The sequence below is a fragment of the Somniosus microcephalus genome, chromosome 10, assembly GCF_052327205.1.
Source record: "Somniosus microcephalus isolate GS21.2 chromosome 10, FLI_Smic_1.0, whole genome shotgun sequence".
Lineage (NCBI taxonomy): Eukaryota > Metazoa > Chordata > Chondrichthyes > Squaliformes > Somniosidae > Somniosus > Somniosus microcephalus.
Window position 1 is genome coordinate 39,572,765 of NC_140996.1, and position 14,913 is coordinate 39,587,677.

Below are 14,913 nucleotides of genomic sequence, written 5' to 3' on the forward strand. Positions count from 1 at the left end.
GCCACAGGTTTGGACCCATAGGGATCCCAGAAAGTGCCGGTGCGGGCACCCTCCCTGGCTAGCGTATCCATTCGCTGGTTACCCTGGTTGCGGTGTTCCTTGGAGGAATGGGCCTTCACCTTGTGGGTAAAGACTTCCCCTTCCTCCCCCACTGCGGCCAGGATCTTTTCTAGTAGGGGCTTTACGGTCAAGGGTCGCCCGTCCGCAGAGGTATATCCGCGGCGAGACCAGCTGGCCAGGTACTCCGTACACGAGTTGCATGAGATCATGCTGTCCGAGCAAATCGTGTATGGGGTGGGGAAGATCTCGGGGTGGGTAACCATGTATGGCACTGCGCAGAGTTCAGCCTGCTGGGCGCTCATAGTGCTGGGGAGCTTAATCGCCAGGGCAATGTTTGCCGTGGGGTCATAAACTCCACACCCTGTGAGTCGATCGCCAGCGGATACCGTGCTGGAACCGTCTACGTAGATCTCGCGGCCCATGGGATGTATCCCGGTCCGTAAACCTACGTTCACTTCCCATACCCCTTCTACGGAACACCGATGGGCTGTTCCGGGATATACCATGTTGGCCGCGAACTTGGGCTCGCAGAGACCCTTCACCTTCAGATCCATCTGGGAAAGGAGGAGGGTCTAGCGCGCAATGCAGGCACTGCTTACTGTCCCATCCTTAATCCTTCCATCCAGAAGCATCCGAGTGGGTGTGTGATGGGTGAGGAGAGTGCTGGGAGAGGTGCCTGTGAAGATCAAAGACCTTTTCACAGCCCAATGTGTGGCCAAAAGATGCTGTTCACAATTGGAAAAGCTCCTTCCCACATCTGTGAGCACCCTGGAGGAGTAAACCACCGGCCTTAGCCTGCCGTGTCGCTCTTGGAGCAGTACAGCGATCAGGCTATCCCCGCTAGCCGCTACCTCCAGGAAAAACTCTTTCCCCCCATCATAATCATCATCATAATCATAATCAACTTTATTGTCATTGTTAGTGCACAAGTGTAGTACAACGAAATGTAGGCTTGCGGCTCCCGAGAGTGTACATTTAGATTAAGACATTTAAACATTCAACATACATTTGGCTTGTAATACATTAACATAAACATAACCATAATAAAGTGCATTGGCAGATGTGCAGGCTTTAGAGTTTATTTGTGGAGTTCAGTAGGATGACAGCCCTGGGAAAGAAGCTGTTCCTAAATCTGGTCGTACGGGTGCGAATGCATCTGCAGCGTCTCCCAGATGGCAGGAGGGTGAACAGACTGACGCTGGGGTGGGTAGGGTCTTTGATGATGGACCGTGACCTCCGTAAACAGTGTTTCTGGTATATGTGCTCTATGGTCGGTAGCTGGGTGCCGGTAATGCGTTGGGCAGTTTTGACTAACCGCTGCAGGGCTTTCCGGTCATAGTAGCTACAGCTGCCATACCATACTGTGATACAGTTTGTCAGGATGCTCTCTATTGTGCAGCGGTAAAAGTTAGAGAGGATCAGGGGTGACAGGTTACATCTCTTCAGCCTCCTTAGGAAATATAGGCGCTGCTGGGCCTTCTTCACCAGAGAGGAGGTATTGAGGGACCAGGAGATGTCTTCCGTGATGTGGACTCCGAGGAACTTAAAGCTGTCCACCCTTTCCACCACAGCCCCATTGATGTGGATGGGGGTGTGACTTCCACCTTTAGACTTCCTGAAGTCCACAATGATTTCTTTGGTTTTCTTGATGTTAAGGGCCAGGTTGTTATCGGCGCACCACTTCACGAGATGCTGGACCTCCTCCCTGTAGGCTGACTCATCGTTGTTGGTGATCTGGCCTACTACCGTGGTATCATCCGCAAACTTGATAATGGTGTTGGAACCATGAACAGCCACACAGTCGTGGGTGAAGAGGGAGTAGAGGAGGGGGCTCAGCACACATCCTTGTGGGGCCCCCGTGCTCAGGGTGAGGGAGGAGGAGGTGTGGTTACCTAATTTGACAGACTGGGGTCTGTTTGTTAGGAAGTCCAGGGTCCAGTTGCAGAGGGAAGTGTTCAGGCCAAGAGTGTGGAGTTTGGTGGCCGGCTTGTTGGGGCCCCCAGAGCTGGCGCGGTCTGCAAGTCCCCCTTGAGTTTTTCAAATGCTGCCTGGCAACCCTCATCCCAGGACCACTCCACTCCTTTGTGTAGGAGTCAGAGCAGCAGGGCTGCTGTGGCTGCATAGTCCTCAATGAAGTCTCTGCAGTACCTGGTCAGTCCCAGAAAGGACCTCACACCTGATACGGTGGTGGGGATCGGTAGATCTTGCACCGATTCCCTAGATCTGCACCGATTCCCATCTAGCCTTGTCTATGGCTCTCTCTCCAGCGCGGATGGTCAGACCCAGGAATTTTACTTCCTGCTGGCCGATCTGTGCCTTCTTTGGGTTTAACTTGGAACCCTTTCTGCCTTTCTTACCCGTACTCGCTCCACAGAGACAGTGATTTCTAAGATCCATGAGGATCCCGTGTTCTACTAAGAAATCGGACCCAAGGATCCCTTTTCCACCCTCCACCTCCCACTTCATCAGTACACACTTCCACGTGGTGCGGAGTGGTCCTAAATGAATGGAGAGGTGGATGGAGAATGCGCTAGCCTGTTCTTTGCCCGTGAAGCCCAACAGAATATATGGAACCCCGGTGGACAGAGGTGAGGTGGTAGGGTTAGCCATGTGGATCACGGTGCACGATGCCCCCGTATCCAACAGATAGGTCTCTTTTACCTTCTCTACCTCCATCTCCACGAAGGGTCACCTCCATAAATCTTATCGCAACGAACACAGGTAAATGGGCTGTGCGGGCTCCAGCCATTGGGGTGAACCGGTCGGGGCTGCGGGAACGACAAGACCATTGGTAACTGCTATCTTCCCCTGTGAGATCATAAGAGACCGCATTGTCTCTAAAATTGATTCTATCGCAGCGGGATCTATAGCTGCACCGGCTCCTTCTCCTGGGACAGGGGCTGCAGCTTGGACCTAGACTCATGCTGGGGCGGTGGTCTGGGCTTGGGCTTGGGCTGCGGGAGATTTTCCCTTATTATCCTTCCACGGATTTTTACAGTCCCTGCGCCAATGTCCATCCTTCCCACACCCGTAGCAATTGAGCTTGGCCTGGGGAGGGCGATTCCCCTCCTGATGCCACTGCTTTTTACTTGGGGCTGCGGGTTTTGCCTCATGCACTTTTTCCTTAGAGGGAGGTGCCTCCTGACCCCTGCAATTCTTATACGCAATGGTGAGCTTTCGGAGCACTGTCTCCTCTGTGGTACCGGGACCTTGGGGGTCAAACCAAGATTTGGCTTGGGCCTGTATCTGCGGTAAGCTGTTGGCAACCAGGCAGCGGAGCCACTGAACCCGCTGGACATCGTTCATTGCGGCCCGTTCAGGCATGCCCGGACAGCTGCCCCCTCTTACTCCCATCTGAGAGGCACTGAAGGATAGTGCTATCCAGGGAGAATAGCAACATCTTAGCCTGTTCTGGACCATTGCAGTCATTGATGGCGGCTGTCTGCTCTATCTCGCTGAATTGGACTGAGGGATCTCCCTTCTCGGAGAGTTTTGGGAGGTGGGTCACCATTGCTCTGAGTTGTTGGGCACTGTGGGGCAGTATGAGATGGTTCTGGAGGGGTCCGTCATCGCCATTTGTGGCGGCGGGACCGTACCTCTGGTGCCGAGCAGGACACATTGGTGCCGGCTCCAGCTTCACTACAGAGGGTTGTTCTTCCTCCTGTTCTACCTCGGCTTCCTCCTCTTCTGCCACCCCTTCTTCGGGCCAAACCTCGTTATAGCTCGGTGGTGCTGAGGGTTCAGTGGCTGGTGCCACAACTACTTCACGTGGAATCGGTTTTTTGGATTCCTTCAGGAAGTCTATGTGACTTGCCTTTGGGCTTATGCGGCATACCATGCCTTTTGCCTTAGCCAGGGCCATTCTTAGGCCTTCTACAGCCTTCTGGCAAGGGCCGTGGTCTGCGCTTTCAAACCCCTGCTCGGTGGCCACCTTGTAAGCTGACTTAACCTCCACTACTTTCTCCTCCTGCGCTCTTAGCTGTTGTGCGAGGCGGGCGCTTTTCTCCTGTACTCTCGCTTCATGAATCTTTGCCTCAGTAACCTGGCATTCCAGGTACTCTACTTTAGCTTGATGTTGGCTGGCTACAGTTTGGCGTTCCTGATTCAGCGCGTGAAGCGCTGCGATCAGCTTTTCCCCACCCATGGCCTTTTCCTCTATTTCTGATGCCTGGGTTTTGATCTTGGCTGCCTGCGCTGCAACGAATCTGTCCAAAATCTGGACTTGTCTTTTGTAGCACATCAGCCACACTGCCTTCTCTAGTGACTTTTTATGTTCTTTACTCTCTGTCCACCTGACGGCTGTGTCTACCGGACGCCCATCCAGTAAGAGATCGGAAATCCACTGCATAGTGAGATTTACCTTAACAAAAACATAATCCGCTATCCTCTCATCCATAACATTTCGTCCATTTAAACCTGGGTCTAATACATTGCAATACTGCTGCCAGTGTCCTGCCACAGTCGCCATTTTCTGTAAGGGGTTTTCTCTTGCTCGGTCTCTCTCTCTGGTGAGACCTCTCTCTCTTTTGCACAGTAATTTACCGAGTGGTTCGACCCACTCACCCCTTAGGTTCTGTACACTGGACTTTGAGGCAGGAACTACAATGCAGAGAATACTCTGTAGACCAAGTTTAATGAAACAAAGTGAAATTTTATTGCATAAAAGAAAAATTGAATGTAAGCCTATAAGGTACATGGGAGGGAAAAACAAAACATAATACAGTACTAACCAATATAGCCACAGGCATTTTATACTTTACAAGGTTCACCATGAAATAGGGAAACACACGGAACATCGAGGGACAACAACTCATTGTTAATTATCCCCTAAAATGCCCACCCCCTAAACCTAGCTAGATTAGATTATGAGGGGCCAGAAACATGCTCACCAGTCCCAGTTAGAAAATAGAGGTTTTGAAGTCTGCGTTTTGGTCCTCTCGGGCGTCCTGTCTCCACGTGGTCAGCGGAATGCAGCGGGCTGCGACACACTCTTTTCTCCCTCGAGGTAATGGACACGGGCAGGCTGGATGTTAGCAGACCTGGACGTCGGCGTGGAGAGAGACCAACTCTTTGACCATTTTCAGATAGGTTTCCTCTTGGAGGGTCGCCGTCTTTTTGTCTCATCAAATGGCCCGGGGTTTGTCGATGATCTCCCGATAGCTACCCCGGGTCTGGGCTCTGACTCGATCTTCCCTCTCGAACCTCTCTCTCGAACCTCCCTCTCGAACATCTGAACTCGATAGCTACCCCGGGTCTCCAGTTATACTTTTCATGGAGGCCCTTATCTCCCGCCATATCAAGGTTAGTCTTTGTTTAAATTTTGGCAGGCTTGTAGCACAGAGAGGTATTCATTGTGTTTAAAGTACTTTCGGGATGGCCGGTAACCGCCATCTCTGGTCTGGAATGACCTTGTATTGTCTTTAATGGGTCTTGATGTCCCCCTTTGAATTTGAAGCTGTTTCCTTTTGTCTGGGTAAATATTTTGATGGCCTATATCTACAGGCCGATCTGATTGGATCTGCATCCAATCCATATGTATGGGGTTCTGTCTGGTTTCGCACTCTCCGAAATTGCATTCCAGAACTTACTGTGGGCTGAATCCACAAAAGCTGTCTGTGGACTGCAGGAACCATTTTAAAATGTCCCAAAAGCTGGTCACGGGGTCTGGTGGCCATTTTGTGTGCCCCTTTTTCTGGGCTTCTTTTAAAACAGTCTTTAAAATTAAGGCCTTTTCTGCCAATAGACCCTTATAGGACAATGTTCAATTTTGCGAATCCTACAACAATCACTGGCAATCCTGTGCCCATGTTTGACTCTAAAATTGTAAGATTAACACTGGGGCCACTACCCCACCTTGCAGTGGCATAAGGATATTCAATACTGCAGTCACTGAAAATGAATTTCCGCAGAGGTTCTCCTGCTTGCCCACCATAACCTCAGCGGATTAGCTGCAGGGACCTCGAAAAATGGCATAAATGGTCTTTATGTCACTCTTCTGCTGACTTTATGCAGACGGTCAGAAACTCATCTGCCAATTTGTCTGCCCTATGAAAATTCACTCCCAATGTGATATGCATTCTTGTCTGAAAACATCCTTTCATTTCTCACATGGATTGAGAAGGACAACAAATATGGCAACCAGATGAGTGAAGAATCAAAAGCAATTTAAAAGAATTCATCATTCTGCCTAATGACATCTGGAAGTCATTTCTACTCTTAGAAGGTTACATTGAAATGACAACTAAAATTATTTGCAGACTCAAAAAGGTGATCTACAAGATTTTTCCACCTTGTACCTAACCCCTTGTTGATTATTTTTTCTCTTTCCCTGAGCCCCAGCCATAACTCCCTTCAACTAGAACAGCCCTTATTCCTTACAGCAGTACTAATAGCACAGACACTTGGACACGATTGCAAAATTCATACTTGGAAAAAGGTTTTGTCTGCTTCAACATGATCAAAATGTCTAGAACATTTTTTTCTGATCATCATTTCTAGTGAAACTGTAAACTAATTATTTTAGAATGCTTTTATGGGTTGGCTATAGTGAACAGTGGAAATAATCCCACTCTGTTCACAATGTCAAAACATAGTAGGGGTCATTTTCATCCCGCTAGTGCCCTGATTTTCAGTGTGAATTAGGCAGCAATGGGACAATTCATTGTTTTTTAAAGTTCATGCTGAAATCGTGCCATCATGCCTGATGCAATCATTGAGGGGGTCTTGATATAGGCAGCCAGCATTCCTGCCCAAAACCGGTGGTAGCTTAATATCAATATGAATTGGCGCCCTGCACTGTTTTAAGAACCGAAACACCATTTGGGTTAGCATCAGTGTTACTATCGATAGTTCTACAACAAGCCCGCAAACCATGGGCAGTACAAGTCAAGAGGGTACCAGTGGGCAAACTGCTTATTGGTAGCGTGAATGATACTGGCAGTTTTCCTTGAAAATTAAAATGAGGCTTGACCACAAAAAATGCTATTGGGTGGAGACAGTGGTCACCTGCACCCCTTCGCCTCTTGCCTGCTTGATATACACACAGTATAACAATTGGCCCCATAGTGACCTGAGCAAACCTCTCATTAAAATGTCTGTCACAAGTTAACAGATGTCACATTCCTACAATATAACCTAAGCTCAAGATCTTTGACACTTCCTACCACAGGAATCCACAGCAATTTACAAATAATTGCACCATATTCCACTGCCAGAAATGATGTGCTGGAATCTATTTATTTCGATGTGGATTGAGACTGATCTTGCAGCAGGCAGGTTTTTGTTTGTACTTCTGTGAACAATGTGCTTAGCATTGTTCAGTTTTAAAAAGGTACGCCATCATTATATAAGTACCAAAAGCAGCACATTAATCCATCACCCATGCAGAATAACAATGGCCTGTACTGATATGTATATATAAATAAAACAGATGCTAAAAGATAAAAGTTCAATTCCTAATTCATTATTGGCTATGTAAAACAGAGTATAAAAGATGTATGAATAGATCAGTTTTGCAAATTGATGTTACCAGTGAGCGAGGCTTCCTGCCACTAGCATGCTTCTGCAAAATCAGCCCTTTAGAATTTAGGGGCTGACATTCTTAATTTTGCCAATTTAATGAAAAAGTGATGGCATTTCCATAGAAAGCATTAAGCGATTGAAGTCAATGTGAAGGAAATTTGGGCAGAGTGTATAATGTCCAATTTAATGCAGCCCGTTTTGAGGTTGAATTTTATTCCCTACTTGTCCATGTTTACTGCTCTGAGAATGTCTATCCCTACAAAGATGAATGAAAGAAAATTGCTGAAAAGTGAGACAAAGCCAATTATTGTGTGTTAAGAGCCTTGTTATTGTCATCAACAAGGAACTTGTATTATTTTCTCAGCACAGTTAAATTGTAAAGTGAGCATTTTACTTCAGATCAGACCAGATGTTAGAGAGCTAAATAAGCTGAAGTATCACCACAGCAGTGACAGAAGTAAATTTTTGATCAGAGGAACTGGCTGTAGTGGCAATTGTCACGTATATGTGGAAGAGAAGGAGGAGGAGAGGATGATTTGAGAGCATAAAGTGAGTAGGAGGCACATGACTCATTGAGAGTACAAAAGCAGATAGTGGGACTACCACAACATAGTCAGATACCTGCACGTGATAAGGGATCAGTGCATGAACAGGTACAGCCTCAGCAGTGAACCTTGCTTGATGGGAATGAACTGGGTGCAGAGGTCAGCACTATTCATTTTACAAGGCTCTGAATTTTCTGGTCAGTTATAGTGAGACACCATACCAGGATCAGAGTTTTGATTCATTTACCTCTTTAGCCCCATATAATTCCAGTGGGACACACAGCCAAACCTCCAGCCTGAATTTGCTGCTTAGCAGTTATTATCCTATGTCCCCTTGTCCTAGAGTCATGATTTAACTTGAAATAATGCTCAGGATTAACCATTCTTATTTCACTTGGGGGATGGGAGAATTTTCTCGGAGCTTCTCCTGCTACGTCGCCTTAACTTCATGGAAGTTACAGCGAAGGAGCGGAGTGGAGAAAGCTCCAAGGAAATGCCCCCCACCCCTTAGTTTCTTATATACATCTGTAAGGTCCCCTCTCACTCGCCTCCTTTCAAAGCTGAAGACTACACGTTTTTCTAACGTTTCCTCATAACTCACTTCTCTGACACAAACTCATGGCTCTCCTCTGTACCACTTTTAGCACTTGTATATTTCACTTGCTCCTCGGTGACCAGAACTGAATGTAGTATTCAAGGTGCAGACTGGCCAGCGAACTATACAGCTTCAATATGATGGACACAGATGTAAATTCTACAGATTTGTCAGCATAACTCATCGTCCTTTTTGGTATATTATGAATAAGAAAACATGCTTTCTTCTGTTATCCACGTGAGTGCAATCACTGGGTAAGAACACACTGGCCCCGAAGATCTATGGGCCATGATCCTGTGTAACCACCGGGATCGTACTTGTTGGTGCCATCCAGTGTTGGCCCCACCAAATTCTGAATTGTCAGCAGAAAGGGACCTCATTTACACAGGGCTATAAGATGCCTGCACCATTATTACTTGCCATTTGAGATTGCCAGTCATAGCTGCAAACTTTTGGGATGTCCATTTTCACACCTTCAGGCTAAAAATAAGCATGTCTCCTGCAGAGCCACTTTAGCTGAGAACACAAAACTCGGACTGCTGTCCCTATAGTCACACTGTAGGGCAACCTGACAATAAATGTGAAAAAAAATGATCACAGAAGCAGCATAAACATATGAGAATGAATTTAAAAATCAAGAGGGAAAAATTGGGTTGCAACCCCGGGGAGCACTAATGGGGCGCAAAGCCCCTAACTCCTGGGTGTGGCACTGCTAATGCCTTCCGCAAAATTCAGCGGAAGGTTAGCAGCAGCGGTAGCCGGTAGCACCCTGCGGCACTGCGCCTCCTGTGATGATGTCATTGCCATGCACAGCGCCCCGCTCGTGCCCCGGCCGCAAACTTGACTCGCGCCCCCTGACCTACCACTGGAGAATATGTCTGACAGGGTCAGGGTGGTGTTTTTGCAGCTGCGGCAGCGCTAATTAAAGGGCAGGTGCTGGGCGGCCATTTTTTTGTGCCATCTGTCAGCACCTGCCCCCTTCTGTTTCCTCATATGGGGTGCCAACCATAATCGGTCAACCCAACACTCCTCCTGCTGTTTTCCCGGCATCCAGCTCCCCGGTGGTCCAGCAGGGCCTCGGTGCGTGCTGTGTGAGGCCCCTCCCCTTTAATCAGGGGAGGGAGGCCTGTAATACCGCGGCACTAGGTGCCGATGCGCACGGCATTGTTGAGCGTAGCACCGGTATATTGAATGGTAGCGCCCCAGGAGGGAGGGGGAGCGCTTCCAGTAATGCCCCGCCTCCTGCTTGGGGCACTACCACTCAATTTACAGCGCAGGGGTGCTAACTTTTTTGGGGTGCTAAAAGTAGTGCCCCGGCGAAGTTAGGGCCCCAAAGGGGGCGCAACTGAATTTTTCCCCCAAGATTTTTGCTGTTATTCATCTTTATACAAAATAAAACAATTATCAAACTGTTAAGCATACAGGGGTTATTTTGGCCAAAGGGTGAAAACAGCCGCTAAGTGGGTACAGTGCTAATAACACAATCCTGTTTGAAAGTCTGGATTTAGCACACAATTTTGGTCCTACTTGCTGATGGCCATAATTTGAACTTGCCTGGAGGTGCTAAAACAGACACCTGCAGGTTTAGCACTCAAGTGCTGAATAGACATAATTTTCGTGGAGCAGTATATGTGGGCTCCTCACACCAACTCCCACTGAATGTGTGGAATGCGCTGGTTGGCACACAGCGGCACGTTGCAGGATGGCTCAGGGATCGAGGGAGAGGGTGCACTGGTTCTTTGATGCGACACTGGAGGTCCTGGTGGAGGAGGTCCAGAGGACCAGGTACATCCTGTATCTTCAGGTGGGAAGGATTCCACCTCACCCTCATTGCCCTCCTGTCCCTCTCTTCTTGCAGTAGCTGGTACTGCTCTGCCTGGCCTCATGTCCTCCACCCATTCCACATCCAGACGAAGGGGACCCCTGGCAAGATGCCCATGACCAAGCACTCCCTTTCTCCTGGTGACTCTTATAAGGCGTCCAATAAGGTGGAGTAGCACAGCACTCACTCTTTTTAGTTGAGGTCCTCAGAAAATTTCCAGAATAAATCATGCTCAAGTGTTGGTGAAAGCTTGACAAAGTGTCCCAAAAAGTCTCCTGATGTGTTTTAGTGGTCCTCTTCGCAGCTCCAGCAGCAATGAACATGAAATGGTAAGTATCCCTTTAAGCAGCACATGAAATTGACATCAACGCCCTGTTTACTCCCAAACAGTTGATCGCTTTTAGTTGATGCACCAAAATGCCGTGCAGCCCCTTTAATAAGCACTAGCAGGAATTTTAAGTAGCAATCAGCTGTTTAACGAGCCTCTGTACAATCGTTCCTAGCATAGGCTTCAACTCCTTTTCCAAGATGGCTTCTTGCGCTAAGTGCGGGCTAAACCAATGTTGCAGCTTAAGATCTCATCTTTAGCACTTAAAGTCTTCAGTAAAAATCATCCCCACAATGTCCTCTACATATCAATTTATGAGGTAACCAATTGGTTACCATTGCTGGACTAAGAAGGTTTCAGGAAATAGGTTTTGGCACATAGTCAGAACAAATTATTGTACAAAGCAGATGACCTAAAATATACCTTTGATATAATTTTTCTTTGTATGTTTAAGAGCAAAAAGCGCTTGATGCCAATAATTACATAATGCATACATTTCCTTTTACATCTGGTAACTGTCATCTTAATATAATTTCTTTAATCGATGCTGCACGCAATGTCTTTAAAGCTGAATATTTCTTATGCTCAAAGGAACTTGTATTGGAAGCTCTAGCACTCTGCCTACCTCATTAATACCCACTTTTTCAAAAAGCACCTCAACTCTGCCACTCTCTCCAACTATCGCTTTATCTGCAAACCCCTTTCTCTCCAAAATCAGTGAAAGTGTTGTTCTTTTGCAGCTATTACTCTCACCTCTCCCACTGCTGTCTTTTTGATACCTTTTAACTTAACTTACAACCTACCTACAGCACGAAGATTACCTAGGTCAAGTTACAAGCCACATCCTGTGTGACTTTAACTGTGGCCCTCTGGGTTCCTTATCCTTCTCGATCTCTCCACTGTCAAACTCTCTGTCCTCTCCAATATCTCTCTTTTACAGTCCACCTTCATTGAAATGTATTCTTGTAGTTCCAGTCCCACCTACTGCTATCAAGACACTACAGTTACTTTAACAGTTTCTTATCCTATGTCCATATGGTTACCCCAGTACTCTATCCTTGGCCCACTCTTCTCTATCATTAAAAATTTGACCCTCAGCAACATCATTTGAAAGTATGGAGTCAGCTTTTATGTATACGCAGATGGCATCTAACTTTACTTCATCAATTCCATTTTCAGTTCCCCCAGTTTTGCTACCATCTCCAACTGCCTGTCGGACATTAAGCTCTGGGTGAGTTGTAACTTCCTCCAGCTAATATCAGTAAAACTCAAACCCCCTCTTTGGCTCCTGGCAGTACCTCCATGCCACTACCCTGGATTCCCTCAACCTCTTCAGCTGTTCTCCTAGCTTAACCCAGAAAAGTGAGGCCTTGATGTCCTGGTTAACTCTGACCTGAGATTCCTACACCATGTCCCGTCTGTCACTGCTGTTTTCTACCTCTGAAATATTGCCCACCTCAGCCTTTACCAAGACTGTAATCTACCCCTTCATCACCACAAGGCTCGACTTATTGGATGCTCTCCTTGCCTGCCTTCTTGCATCCACTCTCCATAAACTACAAATTGCTCAGAATTCTATGACGTGGGTCCTCTCTTGAACAAAATCCACAGCATAATCACATCTGTTCTCGCCAAACTCCGTTGGCTTCCTGTACTCTAACAGATCTACAATAGCATCCTTGTACTCATGTAGAAATCCCTCCATGGTCTCACCATCCCACCTCTGTAATCGCCTCCAGTTGTATGTGCCTGCATTCACCCTCTGCTGGTCAAACACCAGCCTACTGCTCATTCCCTATTCCCTCCACTCTACTATTGGTAACTGTTTTTCCAGCCACTATCACTCATCCTCTGAAAACTCCCTCCCAAAATCCCACTGCCCCCTCTAACAAAAATGTGCTTGCATAATTCCATCACTGCACTTACTAAGACTTGTAGATCCTTGTCACTAGATTGACCTTTTTGATGCTGCCATTGAGACATTTACACCAGAAATTGCATACTTCACTATTTGAATGTTGATTTTTTTGTTGTTGAAATTTTCAAATATCAAGTGGCTTATTAGCTCCTTAAAAGCCTGAAAAGATCCTTGTTGCAGCAATGCTGTCATATGCTGACATTTTCATTATCAGTGGTGAATTAGCATTTTTCAGTTTGTTAACAAAAGCATATTTTCTCTCTTTTTACTAAAATAGGAATAGTCAGCTGACCAACTGTCTGATTATGTTTCATAATTCCATCTAATCGCAATCGGAAGGTTGGTCCAGAAACTAATATTGGTATTAACACTAGTAGCGCAGCTAAGACTGTATATCTAGTAATAGCTCACATAGGGAGAAAAAAACCGACAAACTATTATCATTTGTGTCAGCTTAACCGGTCAATGAAGAAATTCTATTTCAGATTCAATGGAGTAGTACTTGCTTAAAAGTAATGCTCAGTGTTATATATTATGAGCAAGTTGTGAGTCAACATTGACCAGAAGCTTAACTGGACCAGCCATATCAATGCCATGGTTACAAGAGCAGGGCAGGAGCTCGTTACTCTGCGATAAGTATCTCACCTCCTGACTCCTCAAAGTCTCTCCACCATCTACAAGGCTCAAATCAGAAGTATGATGGAATAGGCACCACCCACCTGGGTGAGGCTGCACAAAACTCCAGAAACTTGAAACCAATCACAACAAAGCAGTTCAGTTGATTGGCATCTTTGCAACTGGATTTAATAGTCACTCCCTCCACCACTGGCACACTGGCTGCAGTATGAGCTATCTATAGGATGCACTGCAGCAAATCTAAAGCTTCCTTCAGCAGCACCACTCAGCACTGTGACCTCCACCACTAAGAAAGACTCGAGCAACAAGATCATGGGAACACACCATCTATAAGCTCCCCTCCAAGTCACATACCATCCTGACTTGGACATATATTGCCGTTCCTTATCATCACTATGCAAAAATCCTGGAATTTCCTGCCTAACACTATAATGGAGGCACCATCACCACAAGCACTGCAGTGGTTCCAAAAAGCAGGCCACCATCACTTTCTCAAGACAATGAAAAACGGGCAATAAATCTTGAATCGACTAATATGGCTACATATATATTGTTAATCTTTGATCAGGTTTCTGCATTATTGCTGCCTCCACCAGACTTACTGACAGTAGATCTTCCTTGATTAGTAGTGAAGGAACTTAGTCTAAGATTTAAGATGAGGGTTAGGTTTGGCCTAAGGAATAGGATTTGGTGGAGAACATAAGAACATAAGAAATAAGAGCCCTTTGAGCCTGCTCTGCCATTCAATAAGATCATGGCTGATCATCTACCTCAACTCCACCTTCCCGCACCATCCCCATATCGCTTGATTCCCGTAATATCCAAAAATCTATTGGCCTCTGTCCTGAATATAATCAATGACTGAGCAGCCACAGCCCTCTGGGGTAGAGAATTCCAAAGATTCACAACCCTCTGAGTGAAGAAATTTCTCCGCATCTGTCCTAAATGGCCGACCCCTTATTCTGAGACTGTGATCCCTCGTTCTAGGCTCCCCAGCCAGGGGAAACACCCTCCCAGCATCTATCCTGTCAAGGCCTGTAAGAATTTGATGGCCTAGAAATTCAATTTGGCTGGAAAATAGCCGTGCCACTGCAGGCCGAGGTTAACGGCCACTCGCAAAGCGTGCAGGCAGCACTGGTATTTTGATGCTGCCTGCTGATTTACATGAGCAGAGCACAGAATCTCTTGTGCAATGTGTTCTTTCCGGTGGTAACCTCAGCAGGAGGCCAAAGGCTGCGTCTAAGGGATCTGTGCGGCGTTCTCTGGCAATGTGCTGCTTTGGATCATTTGGTGACAGCTGATGGGGTTTGCTGAGTCAGGAGGTATCGAATCCACTGATGGCCCTTGTTGAAGGGATAATTACTAGTCCTAGCCCTTTTCAGGTTACCCCAGATCAGGCGTATTCCGCAGACGTTAACCTTCCACTAAAGTTAGAGTTAGCCGAATTCTATAAGACGCTTAATTGGGTCTAAAGGTTCAGACTATCTC